At 49.6% G+C, this 25117-nt stretch overlaps 1 protein-coding gene across 5 annotated transcripts in view; it reads left to right on the forward strand.

Moving 5' to 3' along the window:
• Positions 1–25117, forward strand: part of RIPOR3 (RIPOR family member 3) — a 259002-nt gene that overhangs the window by 55306 nt on the left and 178579 nt on the right. The gene's annotated exons all lie outside the window — the stretch shown is intronic.

Genomic DNA, 25117 nt, shown 5'->3' on the forward strand with positions numbered 1-25117 from the left:
AGCGGCAGTACTCCCTATTACCGCACACCACGGGTGGCGTCACGAACTATATATTTCCCCTGTAAATACCCCCTTCTTCATTCGGGTGTGACCCTTTAACCCCCGGGTGCAAGTAGCGACATCCGGATCTGAGCGTTTTGACCGCTGCTGATTTATGACCACAGACCACAACAAAGTTGAAGGTGCAAGAAAACAAAGATATTATAAAAGCCAAGAAGTGCAGCGTTTGTAATGAAATCGAATTGCAAAAATAAATATTAGCCCCAAATACATGCATTTGAGTAAAAAAAAAATGTTCCCAAAGGTAGACAATCCCTTTAAGGATCCCTCTTTATTATTGCTTTTCTAAAACAGACAAGTACTAAATAGTTTGAAAGTGTCTGTGGGCAGAAGATAATTATTATGTGGCCTCATCCCCTTATCAGTAGAGGAACTGCATTTGTTGTAACTGGTCTGTAACTTTCGCTGTTGTCCTTGATTATCGCAGTTTGGTAAAACTTCCTGCAGGGAACGTCAAGTAACCACTTGAGAGATGTGGGATTATTATTAGCTTTTATATTCCTGTGTCATTTCCTATCTGTCACAGTAAGGAAAATACTTTTAGTAAAATGTTGGCAGGGACAGCGGTATGGACTCGAGGAGAATACTAAACCGTAATCTTTTGTGCCAAATGTGTCTCTCTGCTTTGTCAGCCAAAGGAGGGACTATAAGGTGAGAGCGTAATACAGGTGAGTACACAAGGGTTCTGCTGTGAACCTGTAGTTGGGTATCAGGGTACGACTAAAGGCGGGTAGAGGTTACCATCTGATCATTACCGGTCAAATCCCTAGGACACCTACTGATCCTGTGAAGGTAAAGGCTTATATATTATGGTAGAGATGTGACTGTGGCATGCAAAAGTTTGGGCACCCCTGGTAAAATTTACTGTTACTGTGAACAGTTAAGCAAGTTGAAGATGAAATGATCTCTAAAAGGCATAAAGTTAAATTCCCTTTGTATTTTAAGCAAAACAATATATCTTTAACTTGTTCCAAAAAACAGCAACCATTGGTTCTTCTAAACAGCTGCCTAGCACTCTGAAAATGCAAGAGAAGGCTATAAGAAGACAGCAAAGCATTTTCAAGTTTCCCTTTCCTGGCAGGTAACAAGAACAGTGGAGGTCAAGATAAGGTCTGGAAGATCAAGCAAAATTTCTGTGAGAGCCGCTTGTAGGATTGCTAGAGAGGCAAATTAGAACTCCCTGTTTGACTGCAAAAGACCTTCAGGAAGATTTGGCAGACACTGGAGTTGTGGTGCATTGTTCTACTGGTCAGAAACACCTGCATAAATATAACTGATCACTGGCCATGCCCCACATGGCACTTCAGATGCTTCAAGATTTCAGAGAAAAAACTCTAGAGTAATATATACCACAAGGAGTAATGGGACCTGGGAATGAAGTTCATACATTTACCCCAAAAAACAAACTGGTTCAATAAAAAGAAGTAAAAAACAAAACAAAACAAAATCAGCCAAAATTCTTAACAGTTGTGCAACAAGATACTGAAGAGCAAGTTGCAAAATCCTCAGAACATTACACAAGCTAATTCCTTCTAGTATTGGAGGATTTATTTCCACAAAACAACAAAAGCAACATAATGTACCAAAGATATCCATTTAGAGAAAAAGCAGAAATAAAGTTATAAACAAACCAGCTTCTCCCTCCCTGATCATATTTTGTGGCAGCTGCTCAAAATGGGGGGAAATTTAGAGATTGCCTCAACAGCAAGTGAATATAACAAAGGATCAGTACAGGATAAGTAATGTAATGTATGTGCGCAGTGACTACATCAGCAGAATAGTGAGTGCAGCTCTGGAGAATAATACAGGATGTAACTCGGGATCAGTACAGGATAAGTAATGTAATGTATGTGCACAGTGACTGCACCAGCAGAATAGTGAGTGCAGCTCTGGAGTATAATATAGGATGTAATTTAGGATCAGTACAGGATAAGTAATGTAATGTATGTACACAGTGAGTATACCAGCAGAATAGTGAGTGCTGCTCCTGTGATATCATAGAGGCTAAAGCTTGTGATCAGTATCTGATAAGTAATGTAATGTATGTACACGGTGATTCCACCAGCAGAATAGTGAGTGCAGCTCTGGATAATAATAAAGGATGTAACTTAGGATCAGTATAGGATAAGTAATATACTGTAATTGTATATACATAGTGACTGCATCAGCAGAATAGTGAAGGCAGTTCTGGAGTATAATACAGGATGTAACTTAGGATCACTATAGGATAAGTAATGTAATGTATATATGTCGCGGGCGGAGACGGAGCCGTCGCTGCTGCGCTCTCGCTGGCGCTCGGGTCCGGCGCTGCTGCTGCTCGGTGGCTCGAGCGGCGCTCCTCGCCCGTGAGTGAAAGGGGTGGTTTGGGTTTGGGGAGTTGGTCCGTGACGCCACCCACGGTTTGTGGTGAGGTTGGGACACCACCCCTGCTCTGGACGGGGATCCCGGGAGTGATGACAAGGAGCAGCCGAGATGTTTCTCTCCCCTCCGTGGGTAGGGGGGTTGGTGGTCCCGGGGCCCGGTGAGGTGGGACGGGGAGGCAGGGTTGGCGAGGTGCAGGGTCGCGGGGGCAGCGTGGTGCCAGATGGCACAGTGGTACTCACTCAGCCAAGAATAGAACAGAGTCTCCGGTAAAACAAACGGCTGGATGGACGGGTCCCGCAGCCGGCTGCTGTGGTTACTCCCGGTAGGTTGGTGGTGGCTGCCTTTCCCTGCACCTGTTGTGTATCTTCGGTCCCGATGGCTTCCCACCGGTAACCCGCTCCCCAGCTTAGATATGGGCCGGAGGAGCCCCTTTTGCCCGCAGGCTCTGGCCCTGGGAATTCTAACTGTGGTTGTAGCTGTATTTCCCTTTCTCGGTTTGGACGGTTGCCTTCAGTCGGGTCTTTGTTGCTAGGAAACCCTGGAGGTTCCAGTTGCTAACGGATTTGACCGGTTTAACGGCGACTCCAAGCCTGGTCGGGGTCCGTAGGCCCTGCCGGTTTGTGCTGGCTTCTCTTCGCTCCCCGGTTCGGTACCGGCGGGTCACCGCCCGTCCCCAGTCCTACGGTTCCACGTCGATCAGCCTCTCCTGCAGACGGCCACCACCGTCTGCCAACCTTGCTCTCGGTGCCCGGGCCACGTACCCGGAAACGGTCAGTCTGCTCCTCTACTCCTACTTCACTCCTTCTCCTTCACTCTCCCTAACTGTTCTGACTTCCTTTCCCTCCTCCAGGACTGTGAACTCTTCGGTGGGTGGGGCCAACCGCCTGGCTCCACCCCACCTGGTGTGGACATCCTGCCCCTGGAGGGAGACAACAAGGATTTGTGTGTGACTGGTGTGCCTATCTCGGGGTGTGTTGTTGCAGTACCTGTGACGACCTGGCTAGTCCAGGGCGCCACATTCCCCCTTGGTTAAATGCAGACCGTCCGCGGGCTGCCCGTCCATCACCGGTTTTATTTTTGTAAAACTGTAAAAAAAAAAAGGTAGAAAAACAGGTAACAACAAACACAAGTAATTTTATAAATCTTCCCATAACGGGAGGCACGGTACTTTAGACATATTTATTAGCAGTAACGGTCGGCTTCCGCTCTCTCCCGCCCAAACAACCTGGCCCTGATGCTGCCCCCTAAGAAGTGGGCAGCACCCCTTGACCCCAGTCCATCTCCAGACTGCCCGAGCGGGTACGGGTACGGTACTTCGCACCCTACGGTCTTTTCAGGGGACCCACGTCCATGGAAAACCCCTGATCCCCGGAGGATGGCCACCGGTTCAGGTGGTGGCCGGGCCCCAGCCTACTCTGCTGCGGGCCCGTCCTCCAATCTGCCTCTCCGGAGGCGGCAACGGAATTAGGCCAATTATTTACATTCCACAAGTTTGTGGTTGCCCTGCAAGTTCTCGGGCGTGTCCGTAAGTAGTTCCTCACGCACGGTGCAAAGGGTCCCTACGGGGACAAACTTGCCGGCAATGGCCGGTTCAATCACGGTTGACAATCTGGTTAACTTCTCGGTTGATTACTTTCATTCATTTAACAATGGTACTGGTGGTCCCAACGGGGACAACGGTGCAACGGAGGGACCGCTGACTTTATTTTAAGTCCACTACGCAAACCGGAGGAGGGGGCTGGGCTGGTGCTTGGGCCTCCTGGCCTTCTCTCAGTTTGGCGTCCAGAGCAAACCAGCCCCTCTCTCCACAATGCCGCGTGTATTGTACCAGATCTCCTGGGAGCAGGTTACGGCCTGGGTGGTCCTCTGGCAGGTGGGCATTAACATCCCATCGGGCCACAAAGACTTCGGCCTCCAGGCCCGGCTCGAAGATAAAACCGTACCCCTGACAGACATCGAACCTTCTCACTTGCCCCTCGTGGATCGGGCCCCGTACTCGGAAGGTGGCTCTGCGGAGGCTCTCTTTTTTTCTCTGATGGTGCGGGCTATCAGTTCAGCCTTCAGCTTTTCCATCTCCGCAATTTCTCGGCCCAGCGGGGTCGGTTCCCTGTCCCAGTAAGGGGCTACTGCGTGCCCCTGCGCACGGGTCAGGCCCCGCTGGATTTCCACCACACTGCCCACTACTGGCGCCCTCTGTGGAAGATCCCGCGGTGTCATGGCCTGGGGTGCTGCCTCATAGCAACGACCCGGCAAAGCCTCAGCCGAGGCGTGGGGGATGGGTACAGGGGTCCTCTCCCGCTTGACCTCCGCCTCCTCCTGCACGGGACGGACCGCCGGTGCCGGAACGGAACTAGGCACGGTCACTGAAAGTGCCACCGGTACATCTTCGCTGGCGTACAATGTCTTCGGCAGCCTCCAGGGAAGCGGTTCAGGGCGGCTACGGGCTTCAACTGCAGGTCGGTCCGCTTGGGCGGACGGGCAGGGTTCCGCTACCGGTTGTGCGGATAGCAGGCCTAGTGGCGGGGCGGTAGCTGCTAACACGGGTAGCGGGGGAGGCAGCAGGGTGAGCGGGCGCAGGCCGGGCTCCTCAGCCACAGCGGCCGATCCCTTGGGAATACAGGGGCGTGGATTGCTTACCCGCTCCTCCAAATCTTCCTCCACCTCGCGTCTCCGTGTAGCCGCCACCACGTCCGCCATGTTGGCCTCCCACTCCTCCAGGAGGAGCTGCATTCGGACCTGCAGACGGCTGCTCAACTGGACGGTCCGGACTTCCACCCACGCTGTGGTACCAGGCGCGGGCGCGGGGACTGCGGTGTTATCAGACGGACTGTACATCTTGGCAGCGGTATCTTCCAGGAACCAATTATGGCCGCAGAGTCCTGGCGTCCCTGCTTTTATAGCCGCGGTTTACATGCAGCCGGACGCCATCCGCCCCCCCTTGGTCTTTTCTCAGCACCTCCTCTTCAGGGGCGGAGCTTCGGCTTTCGCGCCTCCACTGCTCGAGAAGACGCTCAAGCGGGAAAATCTTCGCGCCCAAGATGGCGGATTCTGAAATTTTTCGGCCGGTCACCACCGGCGGGACACAAGGCGCACTTCTGCCAGCCGGCAGAACGGTAGGAATCCTGTTCGTGACGCCAAGTTATGTCGCGGGCGGGGAGGGAGCCGTCGCTGCTGCGCTCTTGCTGGCGCTCGGGTCCGGCGCTGCTGCCGCTGCTGCTCGGTGGCTCGAGCGGTGGGCTGGATCCAGGGACTAGAGTGTCGCTCCTCGCCCGTGAGTGAAAGGGGTGGTTTGGGTAGTTGGTCCGTGACGCCACCCACGGTTTGTGGTGAGGTTGGGACACCACCGCTGCTCTGGACGGGGATCCCGGGAGCGATGACAGGGAGCAGCCGAGATGTTTCTCTCCCCTCCGTGGGTAGGGGGGTTGGTGGTCCCGGGGCCCGGTGAGGTGGGACGGGGAGGCAGGGTTGGCGAGGTGCAGGGTCGCGGGGGCAGCGCGGTGCCAGATGGCACAGTGGTACTCACTCAGCCAAGAATGGATACAGAGTCTCCGGTAAAACAAACGGCTGGATGGACGGGTCCCGCAGCCGGCTGCTGTGGTTACTCCCGGTAGGTTGGTGGTGGCTGCCTTTCCCTGCACCTGTTGTGTGTCTTCGGTCCCGATGGCTTCCCACCGGTAACCTGCTCCCCAGCTTAGATATGGGCCGGAGGAGCCCCTTTGGCCCGCAGGCTCTGGCCCTGGGAATTCTAACTGTGGCGGTAGCTGTATTTCCCTTTCTTGGTTTGGACGGTTGCCTTCAGTCGGGTCTTTGTTGCTAGGAACCTCGGAGGTTCCGGTTGCTAACGGATTTGACCGGTTTAACGGCGACTCCAAGCCTGTTAGGGGTCCGTAGGCCCTGCCGGTTTGTGCTGGCTTCTCTTCGCACCCCGGGTCAGTACCGGCGGGCCACCGCCCATCCCCGGTCCTACGGTTCCACGTCGATCGGCCACTCCTGCAGACGGCCACCACCGTCTGCCAACCTTGCTCTCGGTGCCCGGGCCACGTACCCGGACACGGTCAGTCTGCTCCTCTACTCCTACTTCACTCCTTCTCCTTCACTCTCCCTAACTGTTCTGACTTCCTTTCCCGCCTCCAGGACTGTGAACTTCTCGGTGGGTGTGGCCAACCGCCTGGCTCCACCCCACCTGGTGTGGACATCAGCCCCTGGAGGGAGGCAACAAGGATTTGTGTGTGACTGGTGTGCCTATCTCGGGGTGTGGGGTGTGTTGTTGCAGTACCTGTGACGACCTGGCTAGTCCAGGGCGCCACATATACACAGTGACTGCACCAGCATAATAGTAGTGAATGCAGCTCCTGTGGTATAATAGAGGCTAAGGCTACTTTCACACATCCGGTTTGAGCCGTGCGGCTCAATCCGGCTGTGAAACCTATGCAACGGATGCGGCGAAAACACCGCATCCTTTGCATAAGTTTTTACATGCGGCCGGTCCGGTTTTTTCCGGTTGCGGCATGCTACTGAGCATGCGCAGTGGAAGAAACCGCATGCGGCGGCCGGATGCGGTTTTTTCCGCATCGCGCCGCATCCGGCGTCCATAGGCATGCATTGAAAAATGCGCTGCAGCGGCCGGATGCGGCGCGATGCATTTTTTTTGCCGGAGCAAAAAACGTTGCAGGCAACGTTCCATCCGGCCGCGGCATCGGCTAAATCTGCCGCATGCGGCAAAAACCGGACCAAACGCACGCCCATGCGGCACAATACGGCACTAATGTAAGTCTATGCAAAAAAAAACGCACCCGGCCGCAAAAAAAAACGGTTGCGGTTTTTCTGCAGAGCGCCGTATTGTGCCGCAGAGCAAAAACCGGATGTGTGAAAGTAGCCTAAAGCTTGCGATCAGTATCTGACAACTAATGTAATGTACGTATACATTGATTCCACCCCTTACCTGGCAGCCAGACTGGCTTGCAAAGTCTCCTTAAGGAGAATAGTGTTCCCCCGTGGTCCCCACATAGCTTTCTCATGAGCCAGATCAGACACCCCCATACTTTGCACTGACGAGGGGCAAGCACCCCGAAACACCGTGTCTGCAAATTGGGATTCTGATCTGGCTTATATATCCTGAGTCATATTGCAAAGGATTGTCGAAAATCCACTTGTGACTTTTAGGATCGCTACTTCCAATAGGTGGCGCTGTGCTAGAGTTTGTCTCCTTTACTGGAGAGACAATTTGAATATTTCCCAGAGGGGCATTGCAGCTATAAGTCCCCTTACCTGGCAGCCAGACTGGCTTGCAAAGTCTCCTTAAGGAGAATAGTGTTCCCCCGTGGAATTTTAGGGGCATTGCAGCTATAAGTCCCCTTACCTGGCAGCCAGACTGGCTTGCAAAGTCTCCTTAAGGAGAATAGTGTTCCCCCGTGGTCCCCACATAGCTTTCTCATGAGCCAGATCAGACACCCCCATACTTTGCACTGACGAGGGGCAAGCACCCCGAAACACCGTGTCTGCAAATTGGGATTCTGATCTGGCTTATATATCCTGAGTCATATTGCAAAGGATTGTCGAAAATCCACTTGTGACTTTTAGGATCGCTACTTCCAATAGGTGGCGCTGTGCTAGAGTTTGTCTCCTTTACTGGAGAGACAATTTGAATATTTCCCAGAGGGGCATTGCAGCTATAAGTCCCCTTACCTGGCAGCCAGACTGGCTTGCAAAGTCTCCTTAAGGAGAATAGTGTTCCCCCGTGGAATTTTAGGGGCATTGCAGCTATAAGTCCCCTTACCTGGCAGCCAGACTGGCTTGCAAAGTCTCCTTAAGGAGAATAGTGTTCCCCCGTGGTCCCCACATAGCTTTCTCATGAGCCAGATCAGACACCCCCATACTTTGCACTGACGAGGGGCAAGCACCCCGAAACACCGTGTCTGCAAATTGGGATTCTGATCTGGCTTATATATCCTGAGTCATATTGCAAAGGATTGTCGAAAATCCACTTGTGACTTTTAGGATCGCTACTTCCAATAGGTGGCGCTGTGCTAGAGTTTGTCTCCTTTACTGGAGAGACAATTTGACCAGCAGAATAGTGAGTGCAGCTCAGGCATATAATAGAGGATATAGCTCGGGATAAGTACAAGGAAACCAGCCCTGGTGTTAGTTTAGGTCTGCTCCTCAGACCCTTAATAATGTACATGTTATCTGCTGGTTAGTGGTTAGGTGATCTCGCAGTCTGCAATTTCCACTTTTTCTTACTCTTGAGCTGATCCCTGCTTCTTGAGACCTTATGCGTCTGCAGGACTTATTAATAATCTCACATTCATTCCTTTCGCATCATTGTACTGGGAATGAAGGATTTATGATTTCTCCTTGGAAGTATACGTTTCTCTATTGAAAAATGTCCAGGATTGAGAAACCTTCGAGCTGATGGCTGATATCTCACAAAATGTCACATATTTCTCATTGCTTATTGTGGTTTTCCATCTTTTATGAAATTGGGATGAGGCACGCAGTATTCCCAGGTCACCGGTTCCTGGAGGAATGCTGTTACTTAGCGGCTGAACTATGCAGATGGATTGTACAGTATGTAGGACCGGCTCATGGTCTACATACCTTCTCCAGCCCTAATAAATAAAGCCCAGACCTGGACAGGACACTACACAAGATGTGACCTCTGTTCCCACACACCACAGAGAGCAGATGTATATGGGTCAGCCTATGGCGCCATCATCTGGTAAAGCAAACCAAGACAGATGTGCTATGGGGTGACAGTGCAGGGCACAGATCTGCATGCTGACCCCATTAACTGTCCCCAATATTTCAGGTATTCTCAGGTCCCTTGAATGTGCAGTCACCAGATTGCTAATACGTATATTGCTTTATTGTCATCAGGTTCTGCATGAAATCTGTGCAACTAGGATCAACTTAGCTTCGGTAAAATTAGATCTTATTTAGATGTCCCCTAATCTGTTCAGTACAAGCCTGATCTTGTTTGTTTGGGCTCGGCGAAGATGAGCATTGCACTTAAAACTCCGTGTTTGGTTTTCACACCAACACCACGTTTCCAAAATTACATTTGGAATCTGGCGCAAGCGCTTCATACTCACCGACTCACCGGGGTGGCTGTCACATTGCTCCCACGTGGCTGTACGCTGCTCTCATGGCCTCTCCTTCACTTCCTGGGCCGCTCATTGGCCTGATGTCTGTGATTGGTTGCAGTCAGACGCGCCCCCAGCCTGTGTGACAGCGTTTGCCTGTAATCAATCACAGGCGCTGTCTGTGGGTCAGTAAGTATCATGGTATAAAAATAAATAAATAAAACAATTGAGTCCCCCGATATTATGATGCCCAGCACAGATAAAGCATATGGCTACAGGATGCAGCCCCCAGCCGTGCACTATTTAGGTTGAGTTTCAAAATAAGAGAAACTGCATGAGCTTTTTTTTTTTGTTTGTTTTTTTTAACTATTTAAATAAATAATTTAAAAAACGGCATGCAGTCCCCCCCAATTTTGATACCCAGCTATGATAAAGCCCAACAGCTGGGAGTTGGTATTTTCAGACTGGGGAGGCCTATGGCTATTCGGCCCCCAGCCTAAAAATAGCAACCATTAGATGCGACAAGCTCCGCGCTTTACCCGTCGTCTCTTCCCGATTGCCCTGATGCGGTTGCAATTGGGGTAATGAGGGGTTAATAACAGCGCACAACTGTCATCAAGCCCAAAATTAGTGATGGGAAGGGGTCTATGAGACCCCCCCCATCACTAATCCTAAAAGTAAAAAGAAATACACAAACAGTGAAAAAAATCCTTTATTTGGAATAAAATACAAAACCACCCTCTTTCACCACTTTTTTACTCCCAAAACACCCAGGTCCGATGTAATCCACAAGAGCTCCCATGATGGTCCTGGCTCTGCTTTGCCCCCCCTTCCTGCACTCCCCCTATTGGGGTGGAGCTTGAGAGATGTCTTGTAGACAGAAGTGGGAGGTTCAGTTTATGGAGCCCCCATACTTAGATGGCTGTCAGCCAAATATGGTTCAGAAATACTCAGCCGAGCACTCCTGTGTCCTCTATAAGAAAGCCTTTGCCAGACCTCTCTGGTGGCAGCTAATTTGAGGGAGAACAAAAGGATCAGTAATCTGAAATGTCAAATCCTTAGCCACCCAATATGTTCAACCCATAGATATCAGGATCTTGGAGATGGGAATAATCTTTTAAGGCTAGATAATTGAAGACTCATTAAGGCCACCTTCACAGCTGCGAATATTACAAAGCTTCTCCTATACTTTCAATGTTAAACACGTACAGCACACAAGTGGCACACAGATTGTTCACTGATGTCATCCATGTGATGTACATGCTTTTGACAAATCCATAGACTTGTATTGGCCCTTGCCACTTGCCATCCATGCTGCTCAAAAACACGGACATGTGAGCAGCACCATAGGTTAGAATGTGTATGTGTAGTATCCATGGAAAAAAACTGATGACAGACATACTGGAAACACGGACTCGTGAAGGAGGCCTAATAATGATTTAAACTAATCATTTTCACTGTTTCCACAGTCAGAAAATGACAGATTTTTTAAATGTTTTGGTGCAGGTGACATGAATGTATAAGTAATTTAAATTGCCAGAGAAGCATTGCATGGCCTACAAGTCTCCTTTGACGACTTGGCACTCTTCAAAATGAGAAACATTATCCCTTAGAGCTCCTGTCAGTGGCTTCTCACCCAGCCAAAGCAGTCCTACTACTTTGCACTGATGAGGGGCAAATGTCGCGGGCGGGGAGGAGGGTGTAAGCACACTACGCTCACCCCTTCTGCTCGGGTCCGGCGGCTGCTGCTCAGTGGTGGCTCGAGCTGTGGGCCGGATCCCGGGTGTTCTCGAGCGGCGCTCCTCGCCCGTGAGTGAAAGGGGGTTGTTGGGTGTGGGAATAGTTTATTGTCCGTGACGCCACCCACGGTTGTGGTGATTTCACCACCGCTGCTCAATATGGGGATCCCGGGGATGGTGATGCGGAGCAGCCAGGTGTTGTGTTGCCCCTCCGTGGGTAGGGGTTGGTGATCCCGGGGCCCGGTGATGGTGAGGGAGGTGCAGGGCCTGGTGGGCGCAGGGACGTGGGGGCAGCGCTGTCCCTTGCGGCACTGTGGTACTCACTCAGCCTGAGACGTTGATACAGTTTTACGGTAAACCACACGGCTGGAAAGACGGTTCCCACGGACGGCTGCACTTGCTCTCCCAGTAGGTGACGGTGATGTCCCTTTTCCTTGCACCTTTGTTTCTGTGTTGGTAGCGATGGATTCCCACCGGTAACCCGCTCCCCGGCTTCAAGCTGGACCGAAGGAGCTCTACTCTTTGCCCGCAGGTGCTGGCCCTGAGAGACTGGTGCCTTGGCGGTGGCGGTGTCTCTCCTACTCTGGTTGGACTGTTGCCTTCAATCGGGACTTGGTTGTTGGGGGATCTACGTCCCCTTCACTGACGGATTTGGCAAATTATGGCGACTCCTAGCCTTGCCAGGGTCCGAGAGGCCCCTGCCCTGGTGCTGACTGTCCTTCGGAACACTGCTCCAGACCGCCGGGCCACTACCCGTCCGCGGTCCTTCCAGGAACTTCCAAACGGTCCCCCTCCAGACAGTCACCGCCGTTGCTGACCTGTCCTGCACACAGCTGGACTACTTCAGGCTTTCTTTCTGTCACCACTCTTGCTTTCCTCCTTTACCACTTTACTTCTTTCTACTTTCACTTCCTTAACTCCTCTTAGCTGTTTACTCCTTCACTCCCCTAACTGTTCTGCACTCGAGCCCTGCCTGGGCTAATCTGCTGTTCACTCTTTCATGTCCCTCACTGGACTGCCTGGTTTCTCCCACTTCCAGAGCTGTGAACTCCTCGGCGGGCGGAGCCAACCGCCTGGCCCACCCCCTGGTGTGAATCATCAGCCTCTGGAGGAAGGCAACAAGGATTTTTGGTTAGCTGTGGTGTTCCTAACTGGGATGTAGGGTGTGGTGGTGTGATGACCTGTGTCCCCTGGCTTGCCCAGGGCGACACACAAACACCCCGGAACAAGAGAGGCAAACGCACATTGGGGTGTGGGGACACAGTCCCAGTTAATCCCCATGCAGTAGTGATATTACTTTAGGTAACTTTACTGATTTATTGATATCTATGTTAGATTTGTCAGCATTATGGTGTCTATAGGTGTGTATTAGATATAGTGAAGATCTCCTTCATCTGTATGCATTTCAGCATCATACTTTTCCCTGTTATTGTTTAAGCCATCACTGTGGTTTACCGTGGCTTTGACTGTGTCCCTTCCAGTGAGGCATTTTCTGTTACTAGTTTGTTTTTTAATATTTTTTCCAATAAAATTGTATTTTTTTTTTATATTTATCCATAAGTCTATTCTTGTCTTGGGAGGATATATATAGATGTATTTACTTTTTTTTTTCTCCTAAGATAGTGGTGCACCCCAGAACAAGTGTCTGAAAATGGAGTGTCTGATTTGGCTTTGTATCCTAAGTCATATATGAAAGGGTCAATATAGACTTTAAGGGGTACTTTGCACGCTGCGACATCGCAAGCCGATGCTGTGATGTCGAGCGTGATAGTCCCCGCCCCCGTCGCAGCAGCGATATCCTGTGATTGCTGCCGCAGCGAACACTATTGCTACAGCAGCTTCACATGCACTTACCTGCCCTGCGACGTCGCTCTGGCTGGCGACCCGCCTCCTTATTAAGGTGGCGGGTCGTGCGGCGTCATAGCGATGTCGCACGGCAGGTAGCCAATAAAAGCGGAGGAGCGGAGATTAGCGGGACGTAAACATCCTGCCCCCCTCCTTCCTTCCGCAGAGTCGGCGTTAGACGCGGTGACGCCGGTAGGAGATGTTCCTCGCTCCTGCAGCTTCTCACACAGCGATGTGTGCTGCCGCAGGAACGAGGAACAACATCGTACCTGTCACTGCTGCCAAATTATGGAAATGTCGGACCCTACACCGATGATACGATAACGACGCTTTTGCTCTCGTTAATCGTATCAAAAAGGATTTACACACTCCGATGTCGACAGCGACGCCGGATGTGCGTCACTTTCGATTTGACCCCACCGATATCGCACCTGCGTTGTCGTAGTGTGCAAAGCCCGCCTAAGGATTAATATTTTTCTGTTATGGGTGGACATTTGTTGTATAACACGAATGAATGCATGGGGATGGGAGATAGCCATTTCTTCTATGAGGCGTGTTATCCCAAATTCAGCTGTGTCTCCTTTTTTTCTAACCGTTTTATGGAAGGGAAGGATGGGAGAAACATTTTAATTCTGTTCTTCCTCGGTGCTATATTTAGGTCTTTCTTTCATGAGGAACATAATCGCACGTTACACCCTCCTAATGGCATTGCTCTTCTGAGCCAATTCTCATTGGCCTCGGCCAGAGCACCGAGAGTAGCCCGACCCTTGAAGAAAAGGAAGGAGTGTATTGTTAGAGCAGGATTACCGGACAGGCCCTGGATGGCTATGAAAGTGCGGCCTGCGAATATGTCAGAGGAGAGATTTTCTTCTCACTTTTACGGTCTCTTTTGATTCGTCTCTGCGGTATTCTATAATTCACCGCAGACTAGAAATGTGCGAGAGATTAATCCTGCAGTGTGATACTATACAGACCTACTGGAAGACTGGAGCGCATTTACATAATAGTTAACTCTTTCATTGCTGGACGTAATCTGTTCTCTTTATCTTACAAAATTTTTATTTCCCAGGAGAAGGGAATGGGATGTTTCAGGCTGTAAAATTTTCATGTCACCCGAATGGGGAAATGCATTGACTTTTCTTGGAAATTCGAAGAGTGTTCCCTGCCATGATACATTTTTAGATTCTTCCGTTGCCCTGGAGGTTAACGCCTTTTAATAATCTGTCATTATCATAAACTCTTTATATGCCCCGAGAATAAACAAAATTCCGAGCCTAATTCCGTATGCGCTTTAGCGGAGAAAAACCTTTGGCCCCAAGTGCTGAACTACAGAGACAAACGAGGAGAGATAGCGCAGAAGAAGCGTGGGAACCTCAGGAATTCAAGGAACTGTTACTTTTGGAAATCTCCGAAAAGAGCAATAAAGGAAGCTGTTATTTTGTTTCTTTTATCACAACATAATATGTTTTGAAACGCGTGTGTACAGAATCGGATCATCCTCTTCTGGAATGTGACACCTTCAGATAACCACTGATATCGGCTGGTGTAAGAATTTGTGGTTATCATTACTTGTATACATAATCTTTTCATTTGCAAGGGTTAAAGGGAACCTATCAGGTGCAATGTGCACCCAGAACCACAAGTAGTTCTTAGTGTATATTACTAATCCCTGCCTAACCGTCCCTGTATACACTATCATAGATAAAGGGATCTTTAGAAAAAGTATTTCTAAAGATCTTTTATCGTATGCTAATGAGTGCAAGGACTAGTCCCCTGGGCGTTGGTTCCCCTGGCTAGTCGCCCCCATTAGCATGTTAGTATGTCCCTATGGGCGTGCTAACATGCTAATGAATGTGCAGCTTCAGAGGATGATCTCACTCACCTCTCTGCCGCCATTGCGTCCGACAAGGGATTTCGGCTCACTATGAAGCTGCATGTATGCCTCCTGGCTTCAAACTGCGCATAACCGAAACTCTGGGGTCATGCGCACTGAGCCGAAGTGAGATCATCTTCTGACACTGTGTATTCATTAGCATGATAGCACACCCACAGGGGGGTACTAACATGCTAATGGGGCTAACTGGCAAGGGGAACAACGCCCAGAGGACTACTCCCCGCGCTCATTAGTATACGATAAAAGATCTTTAGAAATACTTTTTCTAAGGATCTCTTTATCTATGCTAGTGTATACAGGGATAGTTAGGCAAGAGTCACTAATATGCACCCAGAAGTGCTCGTGGTCCTGGGTGCAAATTGGACCTGACAGGTTCCCTTTAAACCAAGGTGGCTATAGATGTGCAAATATTGTAATCTGCCCCAAAAACTTTATAGCCTACTGGGTTGATTGACCATACTAATTGCACTGATAGAAATGCAAGCACATTTCTGGCACATGGTTCGAAATATCAAAGTCATTTTTATTGTGTTTGAGTAGTGATCTTGGACAGTGAAGGTTAAAGGGGTTGCCTGGGATTTTAAAAATGATGACCTATCCTTATGATAGGTCATTAATGTCTGATCGGTGAGGATGAGACACATGACACCCCTATTGTCCCCGGTGCCACCGCTGGCCAACACTGCTCAGTTGCAGATCTGCACAGTAGAACTCCATCAACTGTATAGTGGCCATGGCTAGCAACTAAAATATCCGCCCCGTATTCGAATCAATGGGGCAAATGTGCAGTACCTGACCGCGGCCACTATTCTGTTGACAGGGCTGTGCTTTGCAGCTGTGCAACCAAGCTGTCTTGGACGGCGATGGGTGTTGCACCCTCACCGATGAGACATTTAAAGGGGTTGTCTGGTAAAAACAAGTTTTCACCTATCCTATGGATAGGCGATAACTTGTTGATTGGTGGGTGTCCAACCACTGGGACCCACACTAGTAGGCACATTGAGGAACTTTTATCCCATGATGCAATCACAATTCCCATGCTTGATTGCCGCTCCAATCATTCCTTATCGTGCCACCAAGTGATGTGCTTAACGTTTCCCAACAGCCCCATAGATAATGAATGATGTGAAAGTCAGGCACCTGACCTGCAGCGCCATTTTGTTCTGGAGATAAAAGTGCCCCATTGCGGATAAAAATTATTCCATTTGCCACCAATTGTTGCAGATTTCGAGGGATAGGTGGTGACTTGTTTTAACTAGACATCCTCTTTAATCTGTGATCTTTTTGAGGATATTCTGACTTTAAATGTATAATATAGTTAAAGGGGAGCAGTCATCTATATTTGACCAACCATACGCGGAAGATATGTCAAAACAATACAAAAAACATGTCCAACCTTTCCTTAACACGGTGTAAGGCTATGTGCCCACGTAGTGTATTTTCATGCAGTTACGCTGCGTTCTGCACCGCAGCGTAACTGCATGCGTCCTGCATCCCCAGCGCAATCTATGAAGATTGTGCCTAATCCATGCCCACGTGGCGTATTAGAACGCAGCGCTTCGGCTACTGCCGAAGCGCTGCGTTCTAAGAAGTGACATGTCACTTCTTTTGTGCGCTTTGTCGGCAGCCCCCGCTCTGTCTATGGGAGGGGCTGCATCCAGAGCGCAAGAAATCGGCTTTTCATTACGGACTGTTTCTGCAGCGATTTGAAGTGCACGTGTGCTGTTCAAACCGCTGCAAAAATGTCTGCAGGGACAGAACGCAACGTGGGCACATAGCCTAAGGGTATATCCGCACACTGCGTTCTGGATTTGTCAAAAAAAAATGCACCCTCTGGCAGACTTTGACAAATGTAAACACTGCGTTTGACAAAAAAAAAAGCGGTAAAAACGCATGCGTTTTCGATGCGTTTTCACTGCGTTTTCCCTGCGTTTCGGCTGCGTTTTGGACAGTGCATTTTTAAAGGAGAAATAGAATATGATAGGATAAGATTTAATAGATACTATAGGTAGAATATACAGAGGGATAGATAGAAAAAACAGAATAATTAGCATGACTGCCCTCAAACAGCAGACAGAGACAGAGCCATGCCATGAAAATGAACTCAGGTGAATCTCTGAGATCAGTGCCAGGATACAGGCAGTAGTGCAGGCCCCATAGCTGTGACGTCAGAGCTTCACCCGAGTTCACTGTCATCTCGCACCCTGATTTGCGATCACAGGTGAAGGACTCACCTGACACCGCAAATTACCTGAGTGAGGGCACCGCTGATCGCGCGGCTCACTTCAGTCACTCGGGCAACTTGCTCTCACAGGTGGAGGACTCCAGATGTGGCCGCGGGTAACCTGAGTGACGTCACCGCTGATGGTGTGACTTACTTCAGTTGCTGCGTGGAGCTTACAGCTAGCGGCCGTGTTCTATGGCTGCTCACTGTCAGCTTCCGATGTAGAAGTGCTGAAAACGCAGTGTGCGCACAATGCCATCTGGTGTTTGTTCTCTTTTTCACGTTTTTTAGTGTAGTTAGGTTAATAACAGGGATGCCCTAGGGTCTCCTGACAGTGAATGGGGGTGCCAGTACAACTTAAGACGTCATGCCCTCCATTGTTAGGTAGGGTGACCTAGGGATAAATAAGGTCAGTTTCTTAGGATGTTAACTTTGCATTTTATTGATCTGTCTCTCTCTCTCTCTTATCATTCTGTATTCACCACTTATTGGGGTTTCACTTTGTTTGTTTCCCATTTTGAATAGCTGTTACCTTTTACCTATATTAATTTATAGATATATTTCATAGGGTTTTTTTCTTACTTGGTCTGGACATACTGTATATACCAGGATGAGCCAAGGATGGAGGACATATATACCAGGAAGTGGCACAGGATGGTGAACATATCTAACAGGATTGGAGATATATACTAGGATAGGGGACATATATAGTAGGATGCGCCTAGGATGGGTCACATATATACCAGGATGGGTGGCATATATACCAGAATGAACCCAGGATAGGAAATATTTATACCAGGATGGGAATATGAATACCAAGATAGGGGACATATATACCAGGATAAGAAACATATATGCCATGATTGGGGACATATATACCAGGAAAGGTCCCAGGATGGGAAATGTATACCAGAATGGGGAATATATATACCAGGATGGGGGACATATATACCAGGACGGGGGACATACACTGAGGAGCAAACGGGTAAGGAAGTTTTGAATTTTTTACTTTAAGGCTCGATATTACACCATCCACTACATCTTTGAGCGTGAGACTACCTACATTTTATAGACAATCATCTTAGCTATTTCTTACATAAATTTGACTTCTACTATTTAGCATATGATTATTAGTTATGCAGATTGTTGTCATGTCTTTGCATTGTTACTGTTTTGCTCCTGGTAGTTGAAAAATCTTTTTCTTCCTGTATACTAAAAATTCTAACCTGTTCACCCATTGCCTAACAGCTCAGTGTGTTATTAGATTGATTCCCAAGCATAAGGTCACTGATTTAAATAGAGGAGCATCCCTGAAGAAGATTTCCCAAGAAATGTTTTCATCCAGCTCATCGATAGGAGTCTTTCGTCTAAAAATTACCAAACTACATCATGCTAGTGCCATGACACTTGGAAGAATACAAAATTAAGTCTGTGCATCCATTCAAATCCAAGAGGTGGACATCCAGGCAAAATATCGGAGTCAACAAATCGGCGCATCACAAGGTCTATCAGTTCTAGAGCGACATACGCGGCAGTGGAGGCAGCTTGTATACTTCCTAATAGTGAGATCACAGATGTCCATATGCAAGCACCAAGCAATGCACAATACACAAGTCCGGAATGGTGGCCTAACAAAAGAGGAAAAAGCCTCAACTTCAATATCATCATAAGAAACATCGGCTTGAGTTTGCAAAAAAGTACGAGAAGTGGACTGTAGAGGATTGAAAACTAGGGATTTGGAGTAATGAGACGTAAGTCAAAAGACTAGGCTTTGATGGGTGCAAATGAGTGAGGAAGAAAGAAGGGAAAAAGAAGTTAACGGATCGAGAAATTGAAGGAACTGCTAAGTTTGGTGGAGTAAGTCTGATAACATGGTGTTGTTTCACAGTAAATGGCATTGGATACTTGACCAGGATGGATGCTGGTCTCAATGCTGAGCTATATGTGAGTATCTTACAAGACGAGTTACTTCATACACTCGAATACTATGGGTATGAAAAAGACGACCAAGTGTTCCAGCAGGACAATGACATAAAGCATACACCGAGATTGGTGAATAAATGGTTCAATGACAATGAAGTAGAGGAGCTGGATTGGCCTCCACAGTCCCCAGACCTCAACCCAATCGAACACTTGGGAGAGTTGAAGACAAAGTTGTAAACATACCCAAGTGTATACACCAGTATACACCGACATTGGGAACGTGTAGAAGAGACCTGGGATCAGATTACGGTGTAGACATGCGTGAATCTGATCAAGAACATGCCCATTTGGATTAAGGCAGTGCTGAAAGCCAAAGGTGCATTTACAAAATAATGACAATATAATTAACATTTTAATATAGATTTTTTGAAGCAAAACAGTAACAATGCAGTGACATGACATGAGTCTACATAACTAATCATATGTTAAATAGTTGCAGGTCAAATTATGTATGAGATAGCCAAGACGATTGTATATGAAATGAAGGTAGTCTCCTGCTCAAAGCTGTAGTGGATGGTGAGATATGGAGCCTGAAAGTCAAAAGTTCAAAACATTGTTACCCTTTTGCTCATCAGCGTATATACCAGGAAAGTACTAGAGGGAGGAACTCATATGTCCTTATAGGATCTAGAACATTACAAAGCCCACACATCTGACCAACATGCGGAGGGATGTCAGGTCCGCATTTTGCACCGGGGCCCATTGGAAGCTACTTACGCCGCTGTCTGTGCTCATCCCAATCCTCTTGGGTGCCAGTATCTCAGGATGTAATGACCAGAACAAGAAGTGACATAACAGTAATGGTCTTTATACCTTTCAGGATCAGCAGAAAGCTGGGTGCCCACCTCTATATGTCTTTGCATCTCTTTATAGTCATTTGTAGGAAATTGTTTCCCTGTTCAGCCCATAAATCATCATTAGTGCTAATACGGTATTTAGTGATCTGCTGATGCTCTTTCCCTACACAATTACCAGGGAAAAGGAGAAAATAAAAGCAGGAATGTTTCCTAGATGTCACGCAGAGCAATGATTGGGTCGTATTTCCAGGGTCTTCCAGAGGCCAGCACCACAGGCATAAATAGGCGGCCCAGCTATTAGCACAGCTATGGAGAACGCTATCGATACGGCTGCAGATGCGTGACATTTGCGCTTTTCCTGTTGTTCGTGCGCGTCATAATATAAACAATCAGTAGCGCACGATGATGCATTGGTTTACATCTCAGATTCTGAACACTGCAAATATTTATATGTTTTCTGACCTATTTACAACTTACCAAACGGAAGTGTCTGCAAGTAAAACCAGCGAGGACGCGTCATGGTCATCTGTGGCTGCATTTCCCTACGTAACTCCCAAGATTGTGCATGGGGTCAGTCTGCTCCTCGGTGCAGCAAATGGAGAGGATTTATTTCCAGAAAAAGCTCCACTGTGTCTGGTATTGCAGCTTACCAGAAATAATGTAATGTATGTACACAGTGACTGCACCAGCAGAATAGTGAGTGCAGCTCTGGAGTATAATACAAGATGTAACTCAGGATCAGTACAGGATAAGTAATGTAATGTATATACACAGTGACTGCACCAGCAGAATAGTGAGTGCAGCTCTGGAGTATAATACAAGATGTAACTCAGCATCAGTACAGGATAAGGGATGGAATGTATGTACACAGTGACTCCACCAGCAGAATAGTGAGTGCAGCTCTGGAGTATAATACATAATTTAACTCAGGATGAGTACAGGATAAAGTAATGTATGTATGTAAGGGGTGGGCAGACCCCTTACAAAGAAGCAGTCTACCCGGAACGTTGTTATTAATAAAAATGTTTTTTATTGTTATTATATTGTTTTAGTGGGTCCCCCTAGTGGCCGGGTGGGACGGCTGTCACCACAGAGGAGAGGAGGAGCCGGCAGCAGAAAGGGGAGGGAGGAAAAAGCGTTGTTGAAAAAGTGTGAGATTCAGAAGGGAGTTGTGTCCGGGACGGGAGAGAAGAAGCAGAGCAGGGGCAGAGTGTGGGAGCTAGAAGAATAGGAAAGCCGGAGAGAAAAGGAGCGGGCGGAACCTCAAAGTGCGAAGCGGTACCGGTGTGGGTCCGGTCTGTGGGTAGCCGTAGTGGGAGCCAGGTGAAGAGGATTAGCCGGGCACATCCACACTGGAGGAGACGTCAGGGCAGGCTTTCCCCAGCTAAAGAAAACGTGAAGTCATCTGTAACTGCCGGTTGTGTGAAGAGCTGTAAAAATAAAGAATGTCTTTTATTTGCACCGAATCATGCCTGGAAAGTGATTGTACGTCGGACGACATTTGCACCACCACACTCTGCCCCACCAAGACATCTCCTGTCCCGATAGTGACGGCGGAGCCAGGGGTAAGCCTGAGAGAAAAAGGGGCCATGACTACAACCCCCGAGGCACCCCTGGCACCCCGTTACATGTGGCGTAGTCGGTAGGATGCGAATTGTATGCAAGGGGTCCCAACCCAAGAAGACGGAGACCAAGTGGTGCCTAGGGCTCAGGATCCGGATTATTGGAGAAGAGTTCCGATCCCTTGGTGGGAAGAAGTAGTGCCTGAGGCGTTGGACCGGGCACAAGATGGCGGCAAGATGGCCGTCGTCTTCAAGGACACAGAAAGCGCGCGAAAAATTGGCGCCAAAAGAAGAGCCTGGGGCTGGCCGGTGCCGAAAAAGAAGTTCGGAGTACTCCGCCCAAAGAGGGGAGGTGCCGGTCCCAGGGCACGGATGAAGACATGGGAAGTGGGCGGTGTTCCAGAGAAAAAGAAGAACCGCCGCTGAAGGGTCGATCTGATGTGTGAGACTGGGGGTGGAGTATACCCAAGAGCGGGAAAAGTAAGCCCGCCTCCACTTCCTCCAGTATCTCCACCGACCCTGACGCCCTTACCAGAGACACGTACTACAGGCAAGATGGAGAACCCCGAGGGACAACAAGCTGCGTTGGTCGCGCCTGGTCTGGACCGAAGGCACCAGAAGCAGATTGTGGCTGCATCTGCGGAGGGATTTCCCTCTCACTTGCCGGCTGTACCCGGAGGACCGGGACGAGCCACAAAAGTGACCTGGGTTACGACGTGGGACGCGGTGACCGGAGAGACCACGACCGAGGTCCAAGCGACGTACACCGCTCAGCTGCCATCGGGGAACCGGCCCCTGGGAACCCCATACCCATACCTGGAGACACCCCCGCCAGTCGTGGTGGGACCCGCGACACACGTTCCAGTTCCGGCTCCGGAAGAATCACACACCCGGAAGCTAGAGAGGGACAATTGGGGCTTCTTTTGGGACCCAGTACAGCCGTCACCCCTGCCTCAACGGAAGTCCCCGTCCCCAGAACCGGACCCGGTACAGGAGAGGCTGCTGGCCGAGACCGTGGCCCGGGAAATGATGGCTGGTCCCCGGAGTGCGGAGTTCGAGCAGCAGTGTACCACAGGAACTGTGGTAAAATTTAACCAGAAGGAGGGGTATGGTTTTATCGAAGATGAGGAAACCGGTGACCACTACTTCTATAACCGGGTGAACCTGGACATTGAAGGCCTGCCGCAACGTTTGCACACGTTATATCCGGGAGAAAAGGTCCGGTTTATGAGAGAGGTGGGATGCCGAGGCCTCTTTGCAGTCGGAGTAACCCGGATGCCTACTACTCAAGAGGCTGCTCAATGGCAGCAAGAACTGGAGTGGGAGGAATGCCAGTACCGGCGGCGGTCGCAGCAAAGACCGGTACTAGTTGAGCTCTCCCACCCGAGACGCACATTGGCCGTAACCCCGGAAGTCCTGCCCGGACCGAGCGCTGACCCGGAGAAGGGAACCCCGGCGGTGCTGGCTATCCACCAAAACCTGACTACTCATCCGGTCATCGTCATGGGCAGCCCCCAGCCGTCCTGTGCAGCGACCCCCTCACCCCCGTCGGGGGTAGAAGAAACAAAGTCGGAGACTGAGACCGCGGAACAACCTGACAAGTACGAGCCTTTCCGGAGGCTGCGCCGGTTGCCCGGGCAGTCCCTGTCGGAGTACGTGAAGGCCCAACGAGCTGAATGGCAACGTGCCTATCATCCGGAGTGACTTTTCAAGACCGGAAGATGGCGGGCCTGTTTTTGTTAAACCCCGGCGTTGTTTTGAGCCGGAAGAAGTGTGCTGTTTGGAACCGTTCAAGTTGCTGAGCCCGGAGAGAGCCTGCTGCTGGACTGAGTCAGGGGCTCCCTCCGCGTCGTTAAGAAGAAGGTTTGCCGAGTTGTGTTCCTGCCGTTTAACGTCTAAGACCGGGAGTGCTGCAAAAGCCTCCGGGCAGAAACTCCACTAAGACCGGGAGTGCCTGCCGACGGCCTCCGGGCACGACTAAGACCGGGAGCTTCCAGCAGGAACTCCGGGCACTGGACTGGTGTGCCCCTTGCGGTTGCCCAAAGGTGAACATGCTCGTAATTTTATTGAAATGACTTTGTTTCGTTTAAATGTAGTTTTAGATGTATGCCTTGCCGGGAGGCTTAGGCTTAAAGAGGGGAGGTATGTTAGGGGTGGGCAGACCCCTTACAAAGAAGCAGTCTACCCGGAACATTGTTATTAATAAAAATGTTTTTTATTGTTATTATATTGTTTTAGTGGGTCCCCCTAGTGGCCGGGTGGGACGGCTGTCACCACAGAGGAGAGGAGGAGCCGGCAGCAGAAAGGGGAGGGAGGAAAAAGGGTTGTTGAAAAAGTGTGAGATTCAGAAGGAAGTTGTGTCCGGGATGGGAGAGAAGAAGCAGAGCAGGGGCAGAGTGTGGGAGCTGGAAGAATAGGAAAGCCGGAGAGAAAAGGAGCGGGCGGAACCTCAAAGTGCGAAGCGGTACCGGTGTGGGTCCGGTCTGTGGGTAGCCGTAGTGGGAGCCAGGTGAAGAGGATTAGCCGGGCACATCCCCACTGGAGGAGACGTCAGGGCAGGCTTTCCCCAGCTAAAGAAAACGTGAAGTCATCTGTAACTGCCGGTTGTGTGAAGAGCTGTAAAAATAAAGAATGTCTTTTATTTGCACCGAATCATGCCTGGAAAGTGATTGTACGTCGGACGACATTTGCACCACCACACTCTGCCCCACCAAGACATCTCCTGTCCCGATAGTGACGGCAGAGCCAGGGGTAAGCCTGAGAGAAAAAGGGGCCATGACTACAACCCCCGAGGCACCCCTGGCAACCCGTTACATGTACACAGTGACTCCACCAGCAGAATAGTGAGTGCAGCTCTGGAGTATAATATACAATGTAACTCAGGATCAGTACAGCATAAGTAATGTAATGTATGAATGTGGCATCCCTGGGGTTTCAGGCGCCACAGAGTACTGCACCTCCGTTAAGGTGTGGTACTTATCCCGGATCTAAAGAAGGTCGGTACCGGTTCCATCATCATACATATACATAAACAGTGAGTTTCCCACCCAATCCCAATGGGGACCGGGCCAGGGTCGGGTCACAGAAGGGAGTTACCACAGCAGTTGGGTTTACAGGACGCCACCGCACTGGATCCGGGACTCAGGGTCATGGAGAAGCAACCACAAGGGGGAGTTAGGAGCAAACAGTGAGAGAAGCATGTTGACCTAATCAGAGTAGTGAACCAGCCAGCGGCTGGTGGCAACAGCTTCCAACACACGACGCAACTTAAAGGAGAACAGCTACAGACACAGTGCATAGTGGACATGCCGCGAGACAGCTCTGTGGGCCAAGGTGCTTGAACACGGTCGCTGGGGAGAAACAGGAGGCTGCTTCCACAGAACCGGCGCTGTCGGGGTACAGAACCCTAGGGCAGGCATACTTCAAGTTGTCTACCAACTCTGCAAGGGTCACAGGAACAGGCTAGAAAAGTCACCAGACTTGTCCCATTATTCCTGGAGCCAAATAGCATATAGGATCCGGGGCTGAGCTCTTCGACCGGCTCCACTGCGGAACCACGCTATCAGC

This window comes from Anomaloglossus baeobatrachus, chromosome 5, assembly GCF_048569485.1.
Source record: "Anomaloglossus baeobatrachus isolate aAnoBae1 chromosome 5, aAnoBae1.hap1, whole genome shotgun sequence".
In the NCBI taxonomy this organism is placed as follows: domain Eukaryota; kingdom Metazoa; phylum Chordata; class Amphibia; order Anura; family Aromobatidae; genus Anomaloglossus; species Anomaloglossus baeobatrachus.